Genomic DNA, 13732 nt, shown 5'->3' on the forward strand with positions numbered 1-13732 from the left:
GGGGACGATGTGCTGCTGCTGCTACTGCTACTCTTCCTCAGCTGGGCTCCAGGGCTTAGACTGAATATACTCCCACCATTAGATGGCGACAGAGAGGGGAGTAGGGAGATGTACAATCTAGTCTAGACCCTGAGGAAAACATGAGAAGCGCACTTAGATAGTTGTCTGTAAATCAAAGACCAATACATTGTGGTACTGAATATTGAGAAATTAGGAATAGTCCACAATAGTAATTGCCTACCTGGTTAAATAAAGGTGAAATAAATAAAGAAAAGAAAAATAAAATAGCTTAGATACCTCATTCAGGTTCTGTAATAGACAATGAGCTGGTGTATGAGCAGAATAAATGTCCTCCCCTTGCCAAATAGCCGCAATCACTTGAATATCATTCTATTCTATTCTCATGACTGCTATATTCAAATGTAATAGTTTCATGAGTATTTTTATCAGACAAATAGTATTTTATTCAGCCCCAGAGTTCACTGCTTGAAACAACAAGTGTATTACACAAAGTTGGAGACACAAAGTGAAGACACAAAATGTAAATCATGTCACTGTAAAATTAAGCATAAAGAATAGGTTGCTGTCAAACTTTTAAGAGATTGAAAATATACTTGTTATTCTTAACAGGCATTGTTATTCTTATTCAGCTTCCTACAATCATTAAACTTAGTGGAGCATGTAGAATCGTGTTTTATATTGCGTTAGGCAAGACATTTAGCTAGCTTAGCAATGCACAAAAGGTTATTTTTAGTCGATATTATAACCCCCCTTGCTTTCTAGAACCCATAGCTCAAGAGGGCCTTGCCATGCAGTCAAAAGAAAATGTGGATGGGCCTTACCTTTTTAATGGAGTTGTATTCATATAAACCAACAAGATGGCCAATTAAAGATGAGTTCTCAGTCATTAATTTGCCCTTGGAGGTTTATTTTTCAATTGATATCACTTTATAAAGGCGTCCTTTCAATTTTTTATAATGGAAGTCCAATTTTATTACCTCCTCTAATGGATTTCTATCTATCTTCACCACTTTCAAAAAAAGTTTTCACCTCTCCACAAAACGTGTTAATTGCTATCGTGGGCTTGCATAAAAGAATATCTAGAACTTAATTATCCTGATATGTTGGCTTTGCAATTGCATTTTCCATTTTCTGCTTTTATTTTGGACACATTGTTAATCAAAAGGCTTCAGAAATGTGCAGATGGGTAATGCTTGCTTTTTTAAGGATTGGTCTGGTTCAAGGTGAGTGTTACATCCTTTTAGGCCCTCCTGTTTCACTCCATTGTGCTCTATGGGTGATGTATCTGGATTGGATCTTGATGTTTCACTGTGCACCATACGGACTACTTTCTGAAGCCTACGAACATACACACACACATACACACACATAAATGCTCAAAAACACACTATAAGGTCTACAATGCAGAGAGGCAAGCACTGATTACCAGGTGTGACTCACAGATGAGTGGTCATTGCTGATTTAAGCACCATTTAAGGTCCGAAAAGGCTTTTATTTTCACGTCAAAACATGTTTGAGATCAGAATATAAACCTGAGACTCTGGTAGTTTTCAAAAACTAGATTACTGTATGCTTAGTGCTTACTATGTCAGATTTAGTATATGCCTACATTTTTAGCATATGTAATACATAGGAACTATTATCAAGAATAATAAGACAAAAATACAGTTGATACTAGTACAATATGCCTTCTACAGATACAGATATAGGGTATATATTGTAGGTTTATACGGTTCCGGAAGGCAAGGGGGGGCTATAATATCTAATAAAAATAACAATTAGTTTGTTTCTAAGTGAGCTAAATGTCTTGCTTACAAATTCTACAGGACTTCTCCCTGACAGAAGACAACTTAATCACATGCAATCACATTTCAAGGGTATTTCACTTGTCATCATTGAACAATTGGCCGGTATCAGAAAGAGCATTGTCATAAAATTCTTCAGAGCTCCATATCATTTAATCTGTTCTCGAGTGAAACATTTTATAGGATTCTTCTTTGTATTAATGAACAAAGTAGATTAGTCTTTTCCTACCTTCAAAGGCACTTCGATAAAGCTCTCAATATACTTCCAAATGTAGCTTTAAAAGAAATTGGATATGAAGTACACATTGCATAATAGGCCTACTACTCTATGTTGTGTATGCATAAGATAATTATTTGTTTGAAGACTCTTTACATCAACTATGAAGTCCAAGTCATGCAAATGTGCCATGAAATGAAACAAGTTAAGTGCTAACCAAAACAAAGGCTAGTTGAAAGTGCAAATTCTACGAGTGATGCTGTTATAATGATGTTATGACAGTAGCGTAACCAGATATTCATTGGTGGGTGGGCCAGCAAAAATGTGGGTGTGCCCCCCCCCCCCCAAAATGAATTATTCTACACATTTTGTCATGAGGCTGAAAGAAAATCACCACACCACTACATATCCACATCAATATTAAAATGTAAGTGTTTGTACAGTGTGTGTGCTAGCATGTGTGTGTGCCTGTATGTCTCTTCACAGTCTGCGTTGTTCCATAAGGTGTAGTTTTATCTGTTTTTTAAAATGAAATTTTACTGCTTGCATGAGTTACTTGATGTGGAATAGAGTTCAGTGTAGTCATGGCTCTGTGTGGTACTGTGTTTCCCAGAGTCTATTCTGGACCTGGGGACTATGAAGAGACCCCTGGTTGCATGTCTTGTGGGGTAAGCATGGGTGTCTGAGCTGTGCACTAGTCGCTTGAGCAGAGAACACGGTACTTCCAACATGTCAATCCCTCTCATAAAGACAAGTAATAATGCAGTCAATCTCTCCTCTACTTTTAACCAGAAGAGATTGACATGTATGTCATTAATGTTAGCTCTCTGTGTACATTTAAGGTTCAAGGCGTGCTGCTCTGTTCTGGGACAACTGTAATTTGCCTATTGTCCTCTTTGTGGCACTTGACCATATGATTGGACAGTAGCCCAGGTGCGACAAAACTAGGCCTGTAAGACTTGTTTTGTTGATAGCCTTGTCATGTTTTTACAATGACAGTTTACAATCCAGTGTCACACCAAGCAGTTTAGTCTCCTCAACTTGCTCAATTTCCAAATGATCCATTACAAGATTTAGTTGAGGTTTAGGGTTTAGCAAATGGTTTGTCCCAAATATAATGCTTTTAGTTTTGGCAATATTTAGCACTAGCTTATTAGTCACCCTTTGTTAAGTGTTGCAGTGATTTCACTTGCTGTGGTAGCTGACGTGTATAATTTTGAGTCATCGGCATACATAGATAACACAGGCTTTGCTCAGTGCAAGTGACAGGTAATTAGTAAGATTGAACAAAGTAAGGGGCCTAGGCAACTGCCCTGGGGAATGCCTGACTCTACTTGGATGATGTTGTAGAGGCTTCCATTAAAGAACACCCTCTGTGTTCTGTTAGACAGTTAACTCTCGATCCACAATATAGCAGGGGATGTAAAGACATAACACGTGTTTTTCCAGCAGCAGATTATGAACGAAAATGTCAAAAGCGGCACTGAAGTCTAACAAAACAGCTCCCACAAGCTTCTTATTATCAATTTATTTTAGCCAATCATCAATAATTTCTCTAAGTGCTGTCTGTACATGTTGAGTGCACCTACCTATAAGCATGCTGAAAGTCAGATGTTTACTGTTAAACAGCACTGTATCTGGTCAAACACAATTTTTTCTAAGAGTTGACTAAGGGTTGGTAGCAGGCTGATTGGTCGGCTTTTTGAGCCAGTAAAGGGTGCTTTGCTATTCTTGGGTAGCATAATTACTTTTGCTTCCCTCCAGGCATGGGGGCACACACTTTCCTGTCGTCTTAGATTAAAGAGTGGGCAAATAAGAGTGTCAGTAAGGTCTGCTATCATTCTCAGTAGTTTTCTATCCAAGTAAGCAGACCAAGGTGGCTTGTCATTGTTGATAGACAATAATACTTTTTTCACCTCTTCCACACTGACTTTCTGGAATTCAAAATTACAATGCTTGTCTTTCATACTTTGGTATGTTATGAATAGATAAGTAGATTCAGAGTTTGCTGTTGTCATGCCTAAGTTTGCTGATCTTGTCAATAATTTTTTTTTAAGTAGTTGGAAATATAAGTGTGTTTTGTGATGAATCAATCATCTGATTCAATGAAGGATGGAGCTGTGTTTGCGTTTTTGCCCAAAATTGTATTTAAGTTGCTCCAAAGCTTTTTACCATCATTCTTTATATAATTTATCTTTGCTTAATTGTAAAGTTTATTATTCTTTTTGTTTAGTTTAGTCACATGATTTCTCAATTTACAGCACGTTTGACGATCAGCTGTGCAGCCAGACACATTTGCCATTCCTTTTTCCTCATCCCTCTCAACCACACCATTTTTCAATTCCACTTCAAGCCACAAGGATTTAGAAGTTTTTACCATAATTTTCTTAATGGGTGAATGCTTATTCGTAACTGGAACAACCCTTTTCATACAATGAATTCAGAGGTGTTCTGACCCCTTGGTTTTTTCCACATTTTGTTATGTTACAACCTTACTCAAAAATGAATTACATTTTTTTTGTTCTAATCAATCTACACACAATGCCCCATAAAGACAAAGCAAGCACAAAAAAATATATATTTTTACTAATGTCTTAAAAATAAAAACAGATCTTATTTACATAAGCATTCAGACCCTTTGCTATGAGACTCGAAATTGAGCTCAGGTGGATCCTGTTTCCATTGATCATCCTTCAGGTGTTTCTACAACTAGATTTTGAGTCCACCTGCGGTAAATTCAATTGATTGGACATGATTTGGAAAGGCACACCTGTCTATATAAGGTCCCACAGTTGACAGTGCATGTCAGTGTAAAAACCAAGCCAAGCGGACGAAGGAATTGTCCGTAGAGCTCCGGGATAGGAACGTGTCAAGGGACAGATCTGGGGAAGGGTACCACAACATTTCTGCATCATTGAAGGTCCCTAAGAACAGTGGCCTCCATCATTCTTAAATGGAAGATGTTTGGAACCACCAAGACTCCTTCTAGAGCTGGCCTTAGTGAGCAATTGGGGTAGAAGGGCCTTGGTCAGGGAGGTGACCAAGAACCCGATGGTCACTCTGACAGAGCTCCAGGGTTCCTCTGTGGAGATGGAAGAACCTTCCAGAAGAACAACCATCTCTGCAGGACTCCACCAATCAGGCCTTAATGGTAGAGTAGCCAGAGGGAAGCCCCTCCTTAGTAAAAGGCACATGACAGCCCGCTTGGAGTTTGCCAAAAGGCACCTAAAGGAATCAGACCATGAGAAACAAGATTCTCTGGTCTAAAGAAAACAAGATTGAACTATTTGGCCTGAATGCCAAGCATCACTTCTGGAGGAAACATGGCACCATCCCTACGGTGAAGCATGGTGGTGGCAGCATCATGCTGTGGGGATGTTTTCCAGCAGCAGGGACTGTGAGACTAGTCAGGATCGAGGGAAAGATGAGCAGAGCAAGTACAGAGAGATCCTTGATGAAAACCTGCTCCAGAGCTCTCAGGACCTGAAACTGGGGAGAAGGTTCACCTTCCAATATGACAACGACCCTAAGCACACAGCCAGGACAACATAGGAGTGGCTTCAGGACAAGTCTCTGAATGTCCTTGAGTGGCCCAGCCAGAGCCCGGACTTGAACCTGATCGAACATTTCTGGAGAGACCTGAAAAATATCTGTGCAGCAATGCTTCCCATCCAACCTGACAGAGCTTGAGAGGATCTGCAGATAGGAATGGCAGAAACTCCCCAAATACAGGTGTGCCAAGTTTGTAGCATCATACCCGAGAATGTAATCGCTGCCAAAAGTGCTTCAACAAAGTACTGAGTAAAGGGTCTGAATACTTATGTAAATGTAAAATTTCTGTTTGAATAAATGTGCACAAATCAATAAAAACCAGTTGTTGCTTTGTCATTATGGGGTATTGTGTGTAGATTGATGAGGGGGGAAATGATTTAATCCATTTTAGAATAACGCTGTAACGTAACAAAATGTGGAAAAGGTCTGAATACTTTCCGAATGCACCGTAAATGTGTTATGTGCAGCGTCTGGATGCTCCTCATGACACAGACCGGCAAAAAATGTTTAGTTCTTCAACATAGAAATCATTACAAAACCTCTTGTATGATCCCTTATACACCACAGTGCCTTCAAAAAGTATGCATACCCTTTGATTTATTCCACATTTAGTTACAGCCTGAGTTGAAAATGGATTAATTTAAAAAAAAATCTCACCCATCTACACACAATACCCCATAATGACAAAGTGAAAACATTTGAATTAGAGAGTAGGTAAAGTTACTCCTATTAGATAGACTGTGAAAGAGACAGTTCCTCAGTTTAGGGTTCTTTAATGTTGATTGGAGATTAACAAGTTTTTAAATTCTGTGCCATGTCACCCAGCTGTGATTATCCAATTTACTGTCCTTTTATCCATACAAGATGTGCTCTGGAAATAATACTAAATATGAATACGATGGCATCAATACTAAGATAAGGCACATATTCATTTAGCAATAACAAAACAAGATATACAGCTCTCATCTGTTATAATAATCCAATTACTGGAATGAACATACAAGTAGCTAGCAAGATCAGACTAACCAGCAAACAATTACAGGTGAAATTTTTGCTAACAATGTTAGATAGTTAGCATCCAAACGAGATACAGAATGCTGTAATAATGATGAAAATATATTAACTATTGACAAATTTGTCAGTAAAACATGGGGGAAACAAATACCTTACTTACATTACTGGTATTCACGCACAGTGATGAATAAATTGGTCATAAAAAAAGAGATTTGTGTTCACAGTAGTAAGTGGCGAGCTGCACTTGTTAATGAACTGAACATATATTTTTTTCTGTTTAAGAAAAACAAAAATATTCAAAATACAGGTCAACAATTTACATTCTTACATCATACAAAACAGAACGCAGGTATTAACGAGAAAATACTGAAACAAAAAAAAAATATAAAAAATATAAACAATTCTAGTGCAATTGTAATCACTCTGAGAAAATCTTATTGTAATGATTTAGGAAAATGTTATTCTTGTTATTGCTCACACTGGTTAATGTTTTAATAAAATAGTTAAATTCAATCAACAAAAAATAAAATTGGTATAGAATTTTTGAATTTTTGTTTGTGTATGAAGTATTTAGCAACAAAAATAAAATAATTCACAATCATTTCAGTGGTCTTGTTATCATTGCAATAGTTACATATTATATATTTCATGTCAAAAACATAGGTAGTGTTCATAACGGTAAATAAGTATTTTGCAAGGTTTTCCCAAAATTCTGACACAAATTTACATTCAAATAACAAGTGAGACAGATTCTCACCTTCTTTTTCACAGAAAATGCAGATATCATCAATTGCCACAAATTTGGATATCATAGAATTACATGGATATATCTTATGTAAAATTTTAAAGTGCACTTCCTTAACCTTGTTTGGTATACAATATTTGTAAGGCATTAAACATGCATTTTTCCAGACACTGTCAGGAATAAGCGTGTTCCAGAAAAACTTTATTCTCGGTGTAAGTTGGTTTTGTGAATGAAGAATTTGTCTCATATATTTATTACAACAAGATTTCTCAAGTAAACCCACGCCTTCCAATCTGAGTTCTGGATAAACTTTGTGATCATTACCAAAGCTAAGATGAGTTTTCATTAGTGTAGTTAGACCACTGGGAACAGCTTTGATCACAGAAATAAACTCTCTGAAAGGTATTGGAAACTCTTTCAATGTTATAAATTGTTCATATGTGAGAATATTACCCTCGTTGTCAAAAACATCAAGAACAAAGTCAATATTCCGCTCATGCCAGCTGGGATAGAACAATGACTTATTTCTTACAGTTATGTCTGAGTTATTCCACAAAATAGTTTTATGTGGGGAAAAATTGTGCAGGAAACATATTTTCCAGTCCATTAAAGCTTGTTGGTGAAACCTAGCCAATTTAGCAGGTAATCTTTCAGGAATATAATTACATTTCAGTAAAAATTGAAGACCTCCCATACATTATTTGGAATGAAAAACTGTATTGAATCAGTATTGATCAAACATCTTTTCAACCAGTTGATCTTGAAAGTGTTATTTATGTCAACAAAATCCAACACTTCTAGACCGCCTTCAACTCTTTTGTTAGAAAGGACTGACTTTTTTAGTTTGTGAGACTTATTTTTCCAGATGAAGTCAAGAAAGGTCTTATTGATCTCTTTACAAGTAGCAGGATTTACACATAATGATAATGCGGAGTACACAAAACGAGACAGTCCCTCTGCCTTGGACAGAAGTACTCTCCCAAGTATAGAAAGATCTCTTTGTAGCCAATTATTGAATATATTTTTGGTTTTCTTAATTTTAGGAGAGAAATTCAAATGTTGTCTGACTAAGTGTTTTTTTTGGCAGATGTATTCCTAAATATTTAACACAGTCCTTTACAGGAATATTTTCTATTTTCATTCAAGTCAAATAAACATAAGATTTCACATTTAGAAACATTCAGTTTTAATCCTGATGCAATAGGTTAATGAACTGAACACTCTGTCAGCTTCTGATAGCTGTGATGTCATCACTGAGTTCTTAAAGAGACAGGCTTTCTTAAAATGTTTTTAGAAATTTTAGCAAATTTGATGAAAATGAAATACAGAAATATCTCATTTACTTACAGTACCAGTCAAAAGTTTGGACACATCTACCCATTCAAAGGTTTTTCTATATTTTTTTATATTTTCTACATTGTAGAATAATAGTGAAGACACCAAAATTATGAAATAACACAAATGGAATCTTGTATTATCAAAAAAAGTGTTAAACAAATCAAACCATATTTTATATTTTGCATTATTCAAAATAGCCACCCTTTGCCTTGATGACAGCTTTGCACACTCTTGGCATTCTCTCAACCATCTTCATGGGTATTGTTTTTCCAACAGTCTTGAAGGAGTTCGGAGATCATGCAGAGATCATCTGTTCACCAACTCTTCGAAACGCTGGTTGGAACCAAAATGTGCAAATTTGGACTCATCAGACCAAAGGACAGATTTCCACCGGTCTAATGTCCATTGCTTGTGTTTCTTGGCCCAAGCAAATCTCTACTTATTATTGATGTCCTTTAGTAGTGGTTTCTTTGCAGAAAATCGACAATCGACAATGAAGGCCTGATTCATGCAGTCTCCTCTGAACAGTTGATGTTGAGATGTATATGGTACTTGAACTCTGTGAAGCATTTATTTGGGCTGTAATCTGAGGTGCAGTTAACTCTAATGAATTTATCCTCTGCAGCAGAGGTAACTCTGGGTCTTCCTTCCTGTGGCGGGCCTCATGAGAGCCAGTTTCATCATAGCGCTTGATGGTTTTTGCGACTGGCCCTCCGATTTGACACACTGAACTCTATCTGAGAAGTAGCTGGTGAACCAGGCGAGGCAGTCATTTGAGAAACCAAGGCTGTTGAGTCTGCCGATAAGAATGCGGTGATTGACAGAGTCGAAAGCCTTGGCCAGGTCGATGAAGACGGCTGCACAGTATTGTTTTTTTATCGATGGCGGTTATGATATCGTTTAGGACCCTGAGCTTGGCTGAGGTGCACCCATGACCAGCTAGGAAACCAGATTGCATAGCGGAGAAGGTACGGTGGGATTCGAAATGGTCGGTGATCTGTTTGCTAACTTGGCTTTCGCAAACTTTGGAAAGGCAGGGTAGGATAGATATAGGTCTGTAACAGTTTGGGTCTAGAGTGTCGCCCCCTTTGTAGAGGGGGATGACCGCAGCAGCTTTCCAATCTTTAGGGATCTCAGGCGATACGAAAGAGAGGTTGAACATGCTAGTAATAGGGGTTGCAACAATTGCAGCTGATCATTTTAGAAAGAGAGGGTCCAGATTGTCTAGCATAGCTGATTTGTAGTGGTCCAGATTTTCCAGCTCTTTCAGAACATCTGCTATCTGGATTTGGGTGAAGGAGAAATAGAGGAGGCTTGGGCAAGTTGCTGTTGACCGGGTTAGGGGTAGCCAGGTGGAAAGCATGGCCAGTCGTAGAAAAATGCTTATTGAAATTCTCGATTATCGTAGATTTATTGGTGGTGACAGTGTTTCCTAGCCTCAGTGCAGTGGGCAGCTGGGAGGAGGTGCTGTTATTCTCCATGGACTTTACAGTGTCCCAGAACTTTTTGGAGTTTATACTACAGGATGCAAATTTCTGATTGAAAAAGCTAGCCTTTGCTTTCCTCACTGCCTGTGTATATTGGTTCCTAACTTCCCTGAAAAGATGCATATCGCGGGGGCTATTCGATGCTAATGCAGTACACCACAGGATGTTTTTGTGCTGGTCAAGGGCAGTCAGGTCTGCCCTTGACCAGCACAAGGGCAGACCTGACTGCCCTTGACCATTAGTGAACCAAGGGCTATATCTGTTCTTAGTTCTACATTTTTTGAATGGGGCATGCTTATTTAAGATGACAAAGAAAGCACTTTAAAAAAATATCCAGGCATCCTCTACTGACGGAATGAGGTCAATATCCTTCTAGGATACCCGGGCCAGGTCGATTAGAAAGGCCTGCTCGCTGAAGTGTTTTAGGGAGCGTTTGACAGTGATGAAGGGTGGTCGTTTGACTGCGGACCCATTACGCAGGCAATGAGGCAGTGATCGCTGAGATCCTGGTTGAAGACAGCAGAGGTGTATTTAGAGGGCAGGTTGTCCAGGATGATATCTATTAGGGTGCCCGTGTTTACAGATTTAGGGTTGTACCTGGTAGGTTCCATGATAATTTGTGTGAGATTGAGGGCGTCTAGCTTAGATTGTAGGACGGCCGGGGTGTTAAGCATATCCCAGTTTAGGTCACCTAACAGTACAAACTCTGAAGATAAATGGGGGGCAATTAATTCACATACGGTGTCCAGGGCATAGCTGGGGGCTGAGGGGAGTCAATAACAAGCGGCAACAGTGAGAGACTTATTTCTGGAAAGGTGGATTTTTAAAGTAGAATCTCAAACTGTTTGTGCACAGACCTGGATAGCATGACAGAACTCTGCAGGCTATCTCTGCAGTAGATTGCAACTCCACCCCCTTTGGCAGTTCTATCTTGGCGGAAAATGTTGAAGTTGGGGATGGAAATTTCAGAATTGAAGGCATGGTTAATCTGAAAGGTTGTCTGAATAGTCCAAAAATATAATAGGCTCCCACTGGCCTTATTTCCATGAGGCCATCTTTTGTGCAATGTCCTTCTGATATTGTACATGCTTGTCCTTTATTCAATATCATCCCATGTCCATGTTTTCTATATATAATGTAGGTTTAGGAATGTATACAATAATATGAGCTTCCTCTCTCCACTATTTCACTATGAACCTATGGCGTTGAGGCAAACCAAATATTTGATCACTGCACAGCTTTTTAAGTTGAGACTCCAAAGCGGTCCTTAAGGGCTAGAGTGTGAAAGCAAGGACTGGCTCACTTACCTGGGATGGATCTGGCCTTGGTCTGGCTAAGGATTGTTTCCCGATCAATGGCAAGGTGACTGACTGCAACTGCAAAAGAAAGAAACCTCTCTGAAACCACTATCTCTCCATTCATTTAGTGAGTTATCCTTTAACCCCCCCCCCCCCTCCGTGGGTAATAGTTTGGCATATGACTGCTCTGATAGACCATCAGATCCCAGCATTTCCATTTCATTGTGACAGTCTGCTTGCTCTTTATGCAGTTTCTTTTTTTCTCAGACTTCTCCACCCATCATAAACGCCTCTGCAATAGTGAGCAAGACATTGTTGAGCTGGTCATAACCATGTGAGTTCTCTTCAGTTTTCACCTTGGTAAACACTTATTGTCCACCTTGATGGAAAATGCCAGTGTGGGGATGCTGTTCTACCTTACTCTTACAGCAGTGAGAGAGCACCCAACAACGCTCCTCCCTCAATATACATTGCTTATCGAACCTAACTGTTTTGAAAGCCTCATCGTACAGATGTGGTCCCTGTCTAACAATTGGTAGACAACTATTGAAAGCCTTAATGTTTTAAGTATATTAATTGGAAGGCATTTCAACAGTTACCATGTAGCAAATCCTGGAAGCATACTCAACATTCCACTGTAAATGTGTTTCGCTAGTCTTTCCATTGATCACTGGTCAAAAATATGGTTTTCACCATTCAATGAGACAGTGTGAGTGCTGGTTTTCATTCCAGCCAATTACAGCGTTAAAGAATTTACACCTAGTATTATGTCAATGGCAACAATTGTTGCTCAACGTTGCCTTTTCAGTACAGTATGTGACTCAGTATGTAACCAAGTAAGCCAGAAACATTCTGAATTTTGAGTTTTATGCCATTAGTTAAAGGCCTCGAGTATGGCATGTACTGTATGTATGTGTCCTATTTAGCATGTAATGTGTGTTTCAAGACTCATGTGGCAATAGTGTATTCAGCATTCTAGGTCCTTTACCTATGCTATACAGGTTAATGTCTTGAGTTGTTTATTGAAGTTACTGGCCTAACCCTGAACAAAAAGCATTCCACGCCAAGAGTTATTCATTTCAAATCCTCCACCCAAGATACATGTACTTTAAGTTCCATCCAAGGTGCTTGATTCAAACGTGTTGATGGAGAATGCCAGATTTGTCATAACATTTTAGACTCATTTCTTTGGAAACACTTTACGACTTTACTGAGTCTCTCTCTCTCCAGCCATTGTCTCCTTACCTTTGCCTTTCCAAGAGGAACTGTGAGAAGATGGACTTTTTTGACCCAGCACTCCACAGCTCCTCTCTTCCCACATTGTGCCATCACCACACAATAAATGATAGTATTCTCCAATCTCTTGAACCAGGCACTTTTGTCTCAGCCTGTGGAAAACAAGTCTTTTATTTCTACTTTCTCTCTCAGCTCTTAGTGGGCCAAGACTTCCATTCATCAGGACTGGCATCCAGGGCTAGGACTCCTAGTACCTCACCTCTATGAGTGGATCTATTGCTGAGGAAAAATTGCTGTGCCTTTTAATAGGAGAGGCCTGTCTATGATACAAACCAAGGGTAATGTATATTAACAACTCCCAGACCAGGAGTCTCAGCCACTCTGCAGGGCTCACACAAAACCACACAAGTGTGCCCTCATGTTGATTAAACATTTTCTCCGAAAGTGCATCTTCCCGTGAAAATCAACCCCACTTTCCCTGGCATTTGTGAGAGGAGAAGCTCTCCCTCTCTCAGCTCTCCTCGAGTGGTCGATATATTAAAACTTGAACAGATTGATTTGAGAATGCCATGCCGTCGGTGTCTTGATATGGCCGTTGACTACATCTGAAGTGTCTTAGACATCGGGCTTCAGACCAGGAATTGATAATAGCTTGACCGCTGGGCCTATCTTATTCGTCCTTGTTCAGGAGGTGTTGTATTTAGTCAACAGAGCACTTATGATGAATCTCAAACAGCACAAGGGGATTCACAGTGCGGGTGAGTGGAAAGTATTTCTCACTCCTCGGGACCTCATGAATACATCCAAACTCTAACTAACTACTTTGGCTTAATGTGGAATTTGAAAAGTGGGATGAGGCCAATTTATTTATTTGTATTCCCAATGACTTAGCTATACTCTTGAACATGGTGATAGCAGGGAGGATAATCTTAGTCTTTCAGCAGTAAAGTGGCTGTGCACAAAACCCCCATCAGTAATGTATTCTGTATTGATTGATGGTCTCTCCTGCAGTACTAGGC

General features: G+C 39.1%; 1 long non-coding RNA gene across 1 annotated transcript in view; it reads right to left on the reverse strand.

Annotated features, from left to right (window-relative positions):
- The window catches only part of LOC129812709 (uncharacterized), a 19552-nt gene continuing 5820 nt past the window's right edge, over window positions 1-13732 (reverse strand). Inside the window, exons 2-3 of the long non-coding RNA XR_008753051.1 lie at window positions 11487-11555; window positions 1-129 (exon numbers count right to left, since the gene is read on the reverse strand). This is a non-coding gene — a long non-coding RNA (uncharacterized LOC129812709). The remainder of the gene's footprint in view (window positions 130-11486; window positions 11556-13732) is intronic.

This window comes from Salvelinus fontinalis, chromosome 16 (genome assembly GCF_029448725.1).
Source record: "Salvelinus fontinalis isolate EN_2023a chromosome 16, ASM2944872v1, whole genome shotgun sequence".
Classification (NCBI taxonomy): Eukaryota; Metazoa; Chordata; class Actinopteri; order Salmoniformes; family Salmonidae; genus Salvelinus; species Salvelinus fontinalis.